This window comes from Lethenteron reissneri, chromosome 24 (assembly GCF_015708825.2).
Source record: "Lethenteron reissneri isolate LAM-NWPU_2019-01 chromosome 24, ASM1570882v1, whole genome shotgun sequence".
NCBI lineage: Eukaryota > Metazoa > Chordata > Hyperoartia > Petromyzontiformes > Petromyzontidae > Lethenteron > Lethenteron reissneri.
In genome coordinates this window covers 18,930,786-18,943,673 of record NC_083802.1, presented here as the reverse complement: position 1 = coordinate 18,943,673, position 12,888 = coordinate 18,930,786, and the positions used below count along the sequence as shown (strand labels likewise).

Below are 12,888 nucleotides of genomic sequence, written 5' to 3'. Positions count from 1 at the left end.
GAGAGATCTCCCGCGTCGCCGCCGACTGTGTTTGAAAGTTTAAACAACAACAACAAACAACAACAACAACATCTCTGGCGGTGTGCGGAGACTGTGGTGGGCCACCCAAAGAGCGGAACCACGGCGTGTGCAACGGCCCCGATCAGTGGCCCGAGCCACAGACACGAGGGTGCAGTTGAACACGTGGGTTTTCGCGACTGGCTGTCGCCTGATGAAGCCGGTTGTGATTACTGGCGAAACGTCGTACTCAGATTGTAAATGTTGCGGCTTGGCTCTCCAACGCACCGGTTAGTGCTGTACTAGTGACGAATTGGCCACGTTCTGTTTACGTGACAACCCCTACTAGTTGGCTGTGTCGGGTGGTGGCGGGTTTTACCGACACATTTATATATTTACGCGATCTAACAAACGAAAAGCCCCTTTATTATGGACGAGGGTGCAGGAAGGCGATGCGCGCAATCCTCGCAACGACGACGGCGGGAATGTCGCAGCTGTTGCTCCGCCAACGTGAGCCGCGCGCCGGGAAAAGAGCGACACCCTTAGCCACGTGCCGCGAAACGTCGTCGGTGCAGCGAGCGTGTGTCAAGGCCTACGGGGTGGGCGAGTGGCAGCGCAACCCGGGTTCGATTCCCGCTCACGGTCAACACCAGTGACGGGTCATCTGAACCGGTCCTGGGCCTCTCCTAGGTCGACTCGGCCTCAAGTTAGTACTTGGTGCGGTGCGGAAACGTCGCCACTCGGGAGACAAAGGCGTGGTGCTGGCCACCCACCCCCTCGCGTGCCGTGCCGGCCTTCATAGGTGCTACTCGCTAACAGCACTTGCCCCGGCAGTCTGTTAAGGCTGCACGGGGGATCTTTCCTTGACCTCCCGTCTCCACCACGAGCCCAGGCTGCAGGAGGCGCTGTTGTCACGAGCGAATCGGGGTTAGTGTGGCAAAGGCGCAGCCACTGCAATCGCTCACTCACGCCACTGCTGGCGGAAGGGGGACTCCGCCTCGAGGGGCTGCTCTAGAGCGGGGGGCTTTGGCCTCCTCTTCCACGCTGGCCACACATCCTGGACGGGGAGCGACTACCCACACTTTGCCCCTTCAGATGAAGGCAAGAGATGTGTGGATGGCATTAATCAAGGCACCGTCCCGGCCTCGCGTCACACGTGGTGACCACTCGTGCCTGACAGCAAGGATTCATGGGTTCGATTCCCGACTCGTGCGTCTTTGTGTGTGGCGTGTGTACGCGCTGCCCCCTTTTCTGCATGGATGCAAACTCATTACTGATTTTCTCAAAGCATCTTAATATGGTGAAGGAACGCAGAGCTTGGGAAACTGTTGGTAGCCCTGGCTAACCACTGTCTGGCTGCTGCTGCTGTTGTCTTCCCACTCACGCCCGTGGCTTTCCCGGCGATTGTGAGCGACACAGTTTGCACAAACGACGACTACGCTTGTTAAACGTCATTATTAACCGGCAACACAAACAACAAAAAACACACACGGACACGTCGCCTTTGTTCTTGCGGTAAGAATGTAATTTGGCCAGCGAGACGCTGCCGTCAGGGTCATTTCTACAAAATTCCACTCTGTGCCTGACGACCACAGCAGCTGCAGCAGCAGCAGGTTCACCAGTGACACAGTGTGTGGTGGTTCCGGTGTGTAGCCTCGTGGTGGTGGTGGTGGCGTGGGGTGTGTGTGTGTAGATGCTGCGCGCACCGATGCATAGTGCGGTGCGGTAGTGTAGCGGGTAGCGCTACGCTGCGCTACGAACCCGGCGACCCGAGATCGATTACCGCTCACGGCCAGCACCAGTGACGGATTATCTAAACCGGTCCCGGTCCTCCCTTAGGTTGACTCAGCCTCAAATGAGTACCTGGTGTTTTTGTGTAAACATCACCACTGGGGAGACAAAGGCGGCCGGGCGTGATGTTTGCCAACCACCCCGCGTGTGCCGTGCCGGCCTTCATCGGTGCTCGCTAACAGCACTTGCCCCCGACAGTCTGTTGAGGCTACACGGGGAATCTTTGTCTTTATATCTATATATATAGTGCGTGCGTAGAAAATACATTCGAGGTAAAATATTGAAGGGGCATTGTCTCTGTCTCGCCCCGGTCAGCGTGACGCACAATGCCCAACAATCCCCTGCTCAGCTGAAGCAGAGTCTACTGTTCAGAACGATACAGGTGTGTGTGTGTGTGTGTGTGCGACTCACACGTGTGTGGCAGTGTTTATACTTTACACAGGTGTTCGTCATACACGTGACAGGTGTGTTATGCGGGAGTTATACGGTCATGGGCCTGACACAGGTGAGTGACAGATGCTATGCGGGAGTTATATGGTTATGGGCCTGACACAGGTGAGTGTGTTTGTCAGGTGTGTTATGCAGGTGAGTTAAATGGAAATGTGATTGACGGGTTCGTGACACAGGTGTGTGTGTGTGTGTGTGCGGGGAGTGTGCGGGGTGCTAGTCCAGGTAGGACTGCAGGGTTCCACGGCGGCGAACGTCGCTCGTCCAGCAGTGGAAGCCACCGCCCAGCGAGTTGGCATGACGAATGTTCACCTTCACTGGAGTGATGCCTGCACAGGGGTGGAGGAGGAGGAGGTAATAAAGAATGAGGAGGAGAGTGACGAACATTGTCAATCTCGCAATTGGCTCCAAAATCAATCCTGAATTAATTCAAGATCACATCCAGGATCATTGATGGCCTCGTCCCTACCTGCATCCCCCCTATCATCTCACTCTACTCCCTCCACGCACTCTCCTACCTCTCCTCTCTCATCTCACTCTAATCCTCTCCACGCACTCTCCTCCCTCTCATCTCACTCTACTCCCCTCCACGCACTCTCCTACCTCTCCCCTCTCATCTCACTCTACCTCCCTTCCAAGAACTCTCCTGCCTCTCCCCTCTCGTCTCACTCTACTCCTCTCCACGCACATCTCCCACCCTCTCCTCTCTCATCTCACTCTAATCCTCTCCACGCACTCTCCTCCCTCTCATCTCACTCTACTCCCCTCCACGCACTCTCCTACCTCTCCCCTCTCATCTCACTCTACTCCCTTCCAAGAACCCTCCTGCCTCTCCCCTCTCGTCTCACTCTACCCCCCTCCACGCACTCTCCCACCTCTCCCCTGTCATCTCACTCTACTCCCCTCCACGCACTCTCCTAACTCTCCCCCCTCTCATCTCACTCTACTCCCATCCACACTCTCCCACCTCTCCCCTGTCATCTCACTCTACTCCCCTCCACACTCTCATAACTCTCCCCCCCTCTCATCTCACTCTACTCCCCTCCACGCACTCTCCTACCTCTCATCTCACTATACTCCCCTCCACACACTCTCCCACCTCTCCCCTGTCATCTCACTCTACTCCTCTCCACACTCTCCTACCTCTCCCCTCTCACGCGTTCTCCACTCCAACAAACGAAGCTTTGTGTCGATGCCCCCACTCAACTCTCCCTTTCCCCATAATCATCAGTCATTAATAGCTTCAACATCTGAACATATTGGCAAAAATAGGCTCTTCAACATCTTGGTCATTATCTTCGACATTATCCTCCTAATCACCATCTTCATCATCTCGGTCATCATCATCGTCATCGTAGTCGTCGTGTGTGCATAACAACGACCGCCTGTGCTCCAGGAGCCAACGCGATAGGATGCTTAAATTCCCGGCGAAATAATTTCCAGCGGACGAATAAAGGCAACAAAACACGTCATCGCTCTTGCGCTCACCGAGGTTCAAGAACATCTTCTGGATGGAGGTCTCAGCCGCCTCCACCAGGACGCGTTTCTCGTCCAGCATCAGCACGTTCATGGACAGCCACTTGGAGGACATCCACAGCGGGTGGTCTACGGCGCGCGCCACGCACAGGAACAACCGAGGGAGGGGAGGTGAACACCAGGGGAGAGCGCGAGGGCACGGGGCCCTTGTTTCCGTGCTCTCGAGAGCGACGTTAGCGCCACCGGTGGGTGACTCCACACGAGGCCTCGAATCCAGAAGTGTGGAGGCGAGGGGTTTTTGGTGGATCCCAGAAATGTTGGGAAACTCCCTTCCCGTGGGCCACGAGGAGTCAGCTGTACTCTGGCTCGCTGGGAGAAGTCGGTACGGCAAAAAATGTGGACTCTCATCTGTTCCGTTTGTATGGGATCGAGTGTTGCCCCCTCACGTGTGTAGGTTTTCTCCGGGCAGTCCGGTTTCCTCGCACATGGAAACACTCATCAGTTGGCCGACAACACCTTCGTATATGGAGCAAGGCCGAAATTATAATATATATTGGGGGGGGGGGACACCCCCCCCCCCCAATATTCAAATATGCTAAAAATGTCCCCCCCAATATATTGCTATAAATTTTGTATTGCTATGCTATGTAAATAAAAACAACAATTTGCTAAACCTTGGCCACAATATCTGGACTTGTCTTCATATAAATCAATGCATAGATTTATGTTTATATGATTGTGGTTATGGTTTGTACTTTATTAATCCCTAATCTCTGCCATTGCATACAATGAAACAAGAAATGGTAACAAAGTAAAACAGAGCAATGTTAATACAATACACTATTCGACATTATTGTAAAAAATTTAAGTCCATCCCATGTGTTAGTGAGTTTTTTTTTATATTTTAGGCAGGAAATTAGTTTTCAAATTTAGATATATTTCTGAGTTGGGACCCAATACAGCCTGGAAAATTTGGTCCCCCCCAATGTTGGCTCCATGGCTACGGCCTTGATATGGAGAAACAAGGAGCTCAGCCAATGTTGGCGCCGACTCGCCACGTGGCTGCCGCCTCCCTGCCGGTCTGTTCGTCTGAGTCGACCTAGAGGAGGCCCAGGTCAGGTTCGGATAACACGTGCCACTGACGTTGGCCGTGGCCAGGAATTGAACTTGGGATCGCTGGGATCGCAGCGCCGCCTCTCCACGCGTTCACGCACCCCGCGTATTCCCGGCACAAAAAAAAGACATTCAGAGTCTGAGCGAGCGCGGGGATCCGTTACCGTCAGGGATGAGCGGAGTTGGTGGAGTCACCACCGTCCACACCGGCTCTCTTGAACGTGTCGATCTGCGGGGACAGGCACATCCACCTCACCTTTGTCGTCCACCCAACTCGTCCACCCACGCATCGATCCACCTGCCCATTCATCCACCCATTCTCGTCTGCCCGCTATTCCACTTATCCACATTCTCATCCACTCTCTCATCCTCACGCTCGCCCGTTTATCCACTCTGCCATCCACCCACTCATCCGTCTATCTGCTCACTTATCCACCCATTCATTCGCTCACCCACCCATCTATCTGCTCATCCTTCCACCCATCGGTCTGTTCACTCATCTTTGTGTCCATCCACCTATGTGCCCCCCCCCCGCTCCCCACCTGCAGGCAGGGCCGGTCCGGGTTGGAGAGCACGAGGCCCGGGCCGATGATGTTGAAGGTGGCGTCGATGTGCATGGGGTTGGGGTCCTTGAAGGAGATGGTGTGCACGCGGTACGTGGGCGCCAGGTGCCGGCGCATCCACTCAATCCCAAAGTAGTTGGTGACCTGAGTGACGAGCAGAGGGGGGGCGAGGTGTTAACTCCCTCGCCTAGTATGCAGGAGGTCGTGGGTTCGATCCCGACTCTGACAGCCAGTTTTTCCCTCCACATTTATAATCAACGTCACACGTTCAGAGTATTTGACTGCCGTGAATGAATTTTCCACGTGATAAACCACCTTCATTAAGCTATTTGTGATATCCAGGTCGCTTCTGTGCGCCTTACCTGGTCAAAATAAACAAGTTTAGTAGTAAATAGGGAGGAATATTTCAGCCACGACTCTGCACGGAACGAACCACACCACCACCAGACCCCAACCGCCACCCTCGCTCGCGATTGCACGATGAGATTTTAGGAATGGATTGAGAAAAGGAAGCAGAGGGTGGTCGGGGAAAGCAGGGAGAAACCGGAGGATCTGGGGGGGAGGGGGGGTCAGAGATTGCAAGCAGAACAGGGGAGAGCATTAGAGCAAGAGAGCAAGAGATAAAGAGGGTGATCGGGGGTAGGGGGGGGAACGGGGAGAGCATGACGATCTGGGGGATCTGGGGGGGTGGGGTATCTGGGGGGGGGGAGGGTCAGGAGGAGGTGGGGGTCGGGGGATCGGGGGGGGGGGTCACCTGGCTGCGCTGCACGAAGATGTCGCGGCCGGCGCGGATGAAGTCGGCGGCATCGAAGCAAGGCTCGAACTCCGTGGTGACGAACTTCCCCTGCGCCGCCAACTTGTGGCGGTCCTCCACCGTGCGGATCGGGTAGTCCTGCATGGGGGGGGGGCGGAGGTGAGTGAGTGAGGAGGGATGGGGTGCAGGCCAGGACAACTATGTCCTATACTGTACATATAATAAAAAATATAATGATTGGTCAGCTGGTTGCATGGCCGCGCGGATGTCCTGTTCACCTGGGCACACACCATCTCGCCTCGTGGTACAGCCGCTCACCTGATCCTATACCTCGCCTGGTTGCACACTTCACCTGCTCGCACACGTGGTCGTTTATATGTTGATCTGCTGACCTCAACTGTTCGCCACCTCATCACCTGCATCTCGTCACACACCTACCCACCCTGCTCGCTTACCTGGTCACACACCTGCTCACCTGGTCATATAACTGCTCACCTGGTCACACAGCTGCTCACCTGCTCGCTCACCTGCTCGCTCACCTGGCCCCACACCTGCCCACCTGCTCGCTCACCTGGTCACCTCTCGGCTCACCTGGTCGTAGAGCTCGTTGGCCATCTGTGGCTTGGGCGCCGTGGTCCACTTGGCTCCACGCTTGAAGTACTCCTTGATGAGCGGGCGGTACGCGGTACTCGAAGAATCGCGCCCTCCACGCCATGGGGGCCTCGATGATCTCGTTCCCGACCACCAGCAGGATGTCCCGGGGCATGGCAGCGTACATCCCTGGGGGCATTGGGCAAGGGAGGGGTGGGGGGTGGGGGTCAAGGTCACTGTCGGACAGCCCGGGGTCACACGGGAGCGGCGAGGGTGTAGACGGCGGCTTGGCCATGGCGTGTGCAGGCGGTGCGACCGCACCTCGGGCTCACGGGACAGAGGGGCCCGGAGAGGGGGGGGGGGTGAGTTGGGGGGGGGGCAAGGCACCGGGCTACGGTGAAGACCAGTCTGTCGCTGTCTCCCCGACAGACCTGGTCTTCACCTGAGGACGGTTGCTTGCGTTTGTGGCCGAGAACGTCGTGAGAATTATTTTATTCTGTTTTTATTTTTATTATTTTATACTTCCCTTCTACGTGACTTTACCGAAAGAACCAAGAAGAACAATTATTAAGTTAAATAAAAAAGTTATAATAATAAAAAATAAAACAATTCCAATAAGAAATTAATCGGACTTTTCAAATCGCAAAAAAACCGCAGCCTTTGCGATTTGCTAATCGCATTCCGATTCGATTTTAAATCGATAAATCGTTCAGCCCAAGGTCCATTGGCTGGCACCGCCGCTGTCGCCTTCGCCCCGCCCCCTCGAGCTCAGCGCCCCCGCCCCCCGCCCCCCGCCCCTCACCCCCCGCCCCCTCACCCCGCCCCCCTCACCCCCCGCCCGCCCACCGCGGGACTCACAGCGCCCCCCTGTGGCTGACGCGCGCACTCACCCCGGCACCCCCCCCCCCCGTTGTTTCACGCCACACTGGGGCAGGGCGGGGGGGCGAGAAGAGTGGGCGGGGGAGCGATGTGGCCATGTTGTTCGTTGTCAGTCATCGGCCGGCTGAGCCGGTGGTAGAGGGACATTCCACGATATTATGGCCGAGGACGGTCTGTCCGTGGCATCGCGTGTGGTGGACTCGCTGTTGGCGTGACTTCAAGGTGCTGGGTGTTTTGCCACGGCTGCGCGCGTGCGAAATTGATTGGTGAAAAATTATAATTGTATATATTTTTGAATTTCAATGTGTGGTTCTCTATTGTTGAGGTCCACTGCGGCAAATGTGACGCTCTCTTGGGCCCCGCTGTGTGCAGAGGTTTTTGGCGCTTCTTACCAAAACAAAACCCAATACTGCCAGAGCCACACGAAGCCAAAGGCCCCTTTAATGGGATTGGTCAAGCATCCCAATGCAGGATCCTTCTGGAGTCTTGAGACTCAAGCGAGGCATTTCCTGGGCAAATACAAAAATCTTCGTTAAAATAAATAATCCACTCCCGGATGAAGGGCTCTCCAAAGATGCCGGTTTTGACCATACTTCACCATGCTGGTCAGTGTGTGTGTTGGTAAAGAAGAGGCCGTGGTTGGGAATCTAATTTCTGGGCGGCCCGGTCGTGGTGCAGTGAAACTAAAACTAAACTTTTAAACCACTTTTATCTTACCAGGTAAGGCCCACTGAGCTACTGTACAGCTCTCTTTCAGAAGCGACTTGGCTGTCACAAATGAGAGCCAAATTAAGCGTCTTCTGACATGTAGAAATGTAGGGTAGCCAACAACTCTAAAACGCATGTTGTTACTAAATGTGGAGGGAAATACTGGAGGACCCGGAGAAAAATCTACGCGACCATGGAGAGAGAAACGCGCAAACTACAGACGTGAGGTTCGGGATCGAACCCACGACCTCCGGCTAAATTGGGACAGATGTATGTACGTATGTATGTTGCACATTCTTTCCCACCGTACGTAGCCACCCCATGTTAATTGGAGGCGTGGGAAAGAAGGAAAACAGCTCAATACACAAGCAGTCCTAAAGAAATGAGTTGTTTCAATCTCGACGATTTAAAAGTGCAAAGCTCCCATTGGCGTAATATCGAAAATGAAGAGCTTTCAAGGCGGCCACTGAAGCGCACCTGAAAGCGCGCCAGTCGTGACCGTGTTTGTTCGATGGCTCAGCCAAAGCTAACGACACAACAAAAAACAAGAAGAAGCTACGACGGTGGACGCGGGTACCGTGGAGTTGAAGTCGGGGGTGGTGTAATTGAGGGGCCCAGTCGAGGGGCTCCGGCCTCTGCACGGTGACCCCCTCCCCACGCAGCAACGGGTGCACAGCTCCTCCACTCGGCCACCGCCTTCTTCACGTGGGCCTCGGGGAACGGCAGCCCACCCTGCTTCTGGTAAAACTGCCAGTACTTCTCATAGGTGTTCGCCTTGGGGGGGAGAGGGGGAGGCAGGTGTGGGGGGCAGGAAGGAGGGGGAGCGAGAGATGGGCGACACGGGGTCGAGTTCCAGGATGAGTCTCGTCCACGAGAGGGACTCGGGTCACCAACGTTACGAAAACGATTACAAAGATTAACATAAAGTATAATGATAATGAAGATGATGAAGAGTGGTTGCTGCTGCTGCTGCCTCTGACAAACATGGATCCCCTCGAACACCCTAACCACTATATCCTAACCACACTAATCCTACCACTAATCCTAACCACACTAATCACTAATCCTAACCACACTAATCCTACCACTAATCCTAACCACATTAACCACTAATCCTAACCACACTAATCCTACCACTAATCCTAACCACACTAACCACTAATCCTAACCACACTAACCACTAATCCTAACCACACTAACCACTAATCCTAACCACACTAACCACTAATCCTAACCACACTAACCACTAATCCTAACCACACTAATCCTACCACTAATCCTAACCACACTAACCACTAATCCTAACCACACTAATCCTACCACTAATCCTAACCACACTAACTACTATATCCTAACCACACTAATCCTACCACTAATCCTAACCACACTAACCACTAATCCTAACCACACTAATCCTACCACTAATCCTAACCACACTAACCACTAATCCTAACCACACTAATCCTACCACTAATCCTAACCACACTAACCACTAATCCTAACCACACTAATCCTACCACTAATCCTACCACTAATCCTAACCACACTAACCACTAATCCTAACCACACTAATCCTACCACTAATCCTAACCACACCACCAACCCCAACCACACTCGCCCTATAGACCTAACCCTATCACCTCACTGCACCACAGCCCTTGCTACAGTAGCACTGCTCCTAACACTCGAAAAAGGAGCTAATCGCAGACCAGCCCGAGACCCCAACCACAGTGGTAATTCAGACCCTAATGCTCGCTGTAACGCTACTCCTAACCTTACCCTTCACGAGTCCATCCCGCCCTGCATCTGCCGCGCTCCATCTCCACGCACCGCAGGGGCACGCAGAGTTATTTCAGCAGCGGAACGCGAGAGGGGTGAGGGGCATGGCAAGAGAGGGGGAGGTGGGGGAAGACAGTGCATGGCTGGGCACGTCACGCACCTTCACTTCGACGGTGAAGGGCGGCACGCAGGCGTTCTCGGCGCGCCCCACGATCACCTCCTCCAGGGGGTCCCACTCGTTGAACGAGGAGACGGGGCAGTCGGCGGGCACGGAGCTGGGCGCGTCGGGGGGCCCCTGCGTCGCCAGCGTGGGAGACGGCGCCACCTGGGTGCTCTGCAGGGCTCGCGGCACCCAGCCGGCCAGCGCCCTGCGCGCCTGGCAGGGGGGGGTGGTGTTGGTGGGGGGGGGGGACACGAGCGCACGAGTTGGCCGCACAAACTTTGCGCTAAAAACGAACCAAGTTCAATTTCCCTCCTGGCCAGACGTGGCGACGGGGCCATGGTGACACCAACCTCGTGAGCGTAAATCGAGCGGCTTCCGTTGTGTGGGGGTTGTGGGTCGCAGAACGGTGGGAATCCTTGAAGTCAGACCGGCGAGACGAACGCGGTGATGAATGGTCAATTACGAATAATGCAAATAATAATTAGATATTAATTTCAGCCGGATCTGTCTAGATCAGTGACACAGAATATTCCGACCCCGAGCACACCACGTCGAGGGATGCCCCTCGACTCTGGCCGTGGCTACGAGACACGTGCCGCCAGTGACTACGAGACACGTGCCGCCAGTGACTACGAGACACGTGCCGCCAGTGGCTACGAGACACGTGCCGCCAGTGGCTACGAGACACGTGCCGCCAGTGACACGGAGAAACGCACTCGGTGAGAAGTCAATCCCTGAAAGTGAACGACCTTTATTTATCCAGCAGAATCTCACGGAATCGTAAGACTCTCTTTTCTGAGGGTCCTGCATTGGGATGTTTGATTTTATTTTATTTTTATTTAACTTTTTTAATTTTAATTTTTTAAACTACGTGACTTTACCGAATAAAACCTAAGACTATGTTTGACCAATTGATTTAATTATGATGTGGAAATCACCCTCACAGAAGGGTCGTCAGTCTCCATGTCATCGTATTGCTTCCCTTTTGCCGGGGGGGGGCGCATCTCTCACATTAAAATAGCTTCATCCTTGCGTGAACTACCAACCCCATATCCAGGTTGCTGGACTGCATATGTGGAGGGTGGGTGAGGGGGGAGGCTTGATGGATCAAGCGGCAACCATCGTGTGCTGTCAAACTCCAAACCCGCTGGACTGCAAAGTGGCCAGATGATGGCAGTACAGCAAGTAGGTCTCTCCGGATGGTTTAATGTTATCCCATCGGATATGGTGGCTTTCTCATGGGTAATCAATATTTTGGCCGGGTGGTTCAATGGTAAAGCGAACGGCTCGCAATCAGAAAGTTGCAGGTTCAACCCTGGTTGGGGGTTGACTCAGCCTGTCTGGGGTTGTGAGGAAGTCCAATGAGAACATTATGTTGTATATGTGGGGTTAAGAAAATTTGTTATGTTGTATGCGTGCGTGGGTGAAATTATTATGTTGTATATGTGGGTTATGAATATTCAGTGAAAATATAATAATTAAATGAAATTTGGCCAAATGTGTAATTATCCGGAAATATGTTAATTTATGTAATTACGCACATTTTAATTATGCCAATTCGAGAGGTAATCGTATTAATTAGCGAGTGGGTGTAATTTGATAACGCAAGTCGTTATGATAACCAGACCCCGGTTCACCCCGTTATCGCTTTAAACATTTACTGAGTATGTATTAGTGTGTTTATTAAGGTCACCAAGTTCAAATCTCAAACGCAGAAGCAGATCTTATGCATAGATTTCAGGAAAGAATCACACAACCACTTCTGTATTGATCAATTTATTACTAATTCAACCTTAACTATTGATTAGTATGCGAACTATCAATCCCGGAACGTCAATACGGCATCAAACAGTATCATCAACGATTGTCTGATTTCACTTTGACAACGGCACATGGATCGCATAACGCGATGGTTCTTAGTGAGAGAGAGAGTCGTTAAAACATGCAAATATTATGCTAGAAAACCTTAACGTTAATGAATGATTATACTCAATATTGTTCAAGCAGTACCGCACTCCTTATTGATCATACGCAACCCTTATCACGTTGTTAACACCTTGGGTCACGGAACAGTTGATATTCTGTAGAGGATGCGAGTACGTGCGGCGATTATGACTGAAAGATACTTGAAGATTATACGGCGATACAAAAAACACAATCGAAAACAGTTATTATTCTTAAAGGCACCAATCTCAACAGATACATCGGCAGGTTATCTCAGAACGGCTCGGAGTAAGGGCCTGCGACGGTGCTCCTTTTCCGAAGATCGTTATCTTATACCAAGTTTACTAATTGGGACCAGATCACCTGATAAGGATCCGGTGGGCCACCACTCCCCACGTGAGCGTGGCTCGGCGGAAGGAGGTGCCAAGAATCAGTTCGTATTGATGGATCTGTTGGGAATTTATGCGATTAAGAGTACAGCCCACTAAATATTAAGATAAAAATTAAGAATACTCTTATAAACGACGGAGGGCCATCCCTCGGTCTCGTTGTGATGCTTTTCCAGCCACGGATGGCTTATGGGTTCGAGTGTTTTGAGTGGTAAGAGTTGTCTTGAATAGTCAGTGTTCGGAGTCGATTCTTTAGGTCAAACAGACGCCTGGTGGTCGTGTGGTGAGGGGGCG

General features: G+C 52.9%; 1 pseudogene; it reads right to left on the bottom strand.

Annotated features, from left to right (window-relative positions):
- Positions 1-1,500: 1,500 nt before the first annotated feature.
- LOC133346355 (glycine amidinotransferase, mitochondrial-like) lies at positions 1,501-11,226 on the bottom strand (annotated as a pseudogene).
- Positions 11,227-12,888: the final 1,662 nt, after the last annotated feature.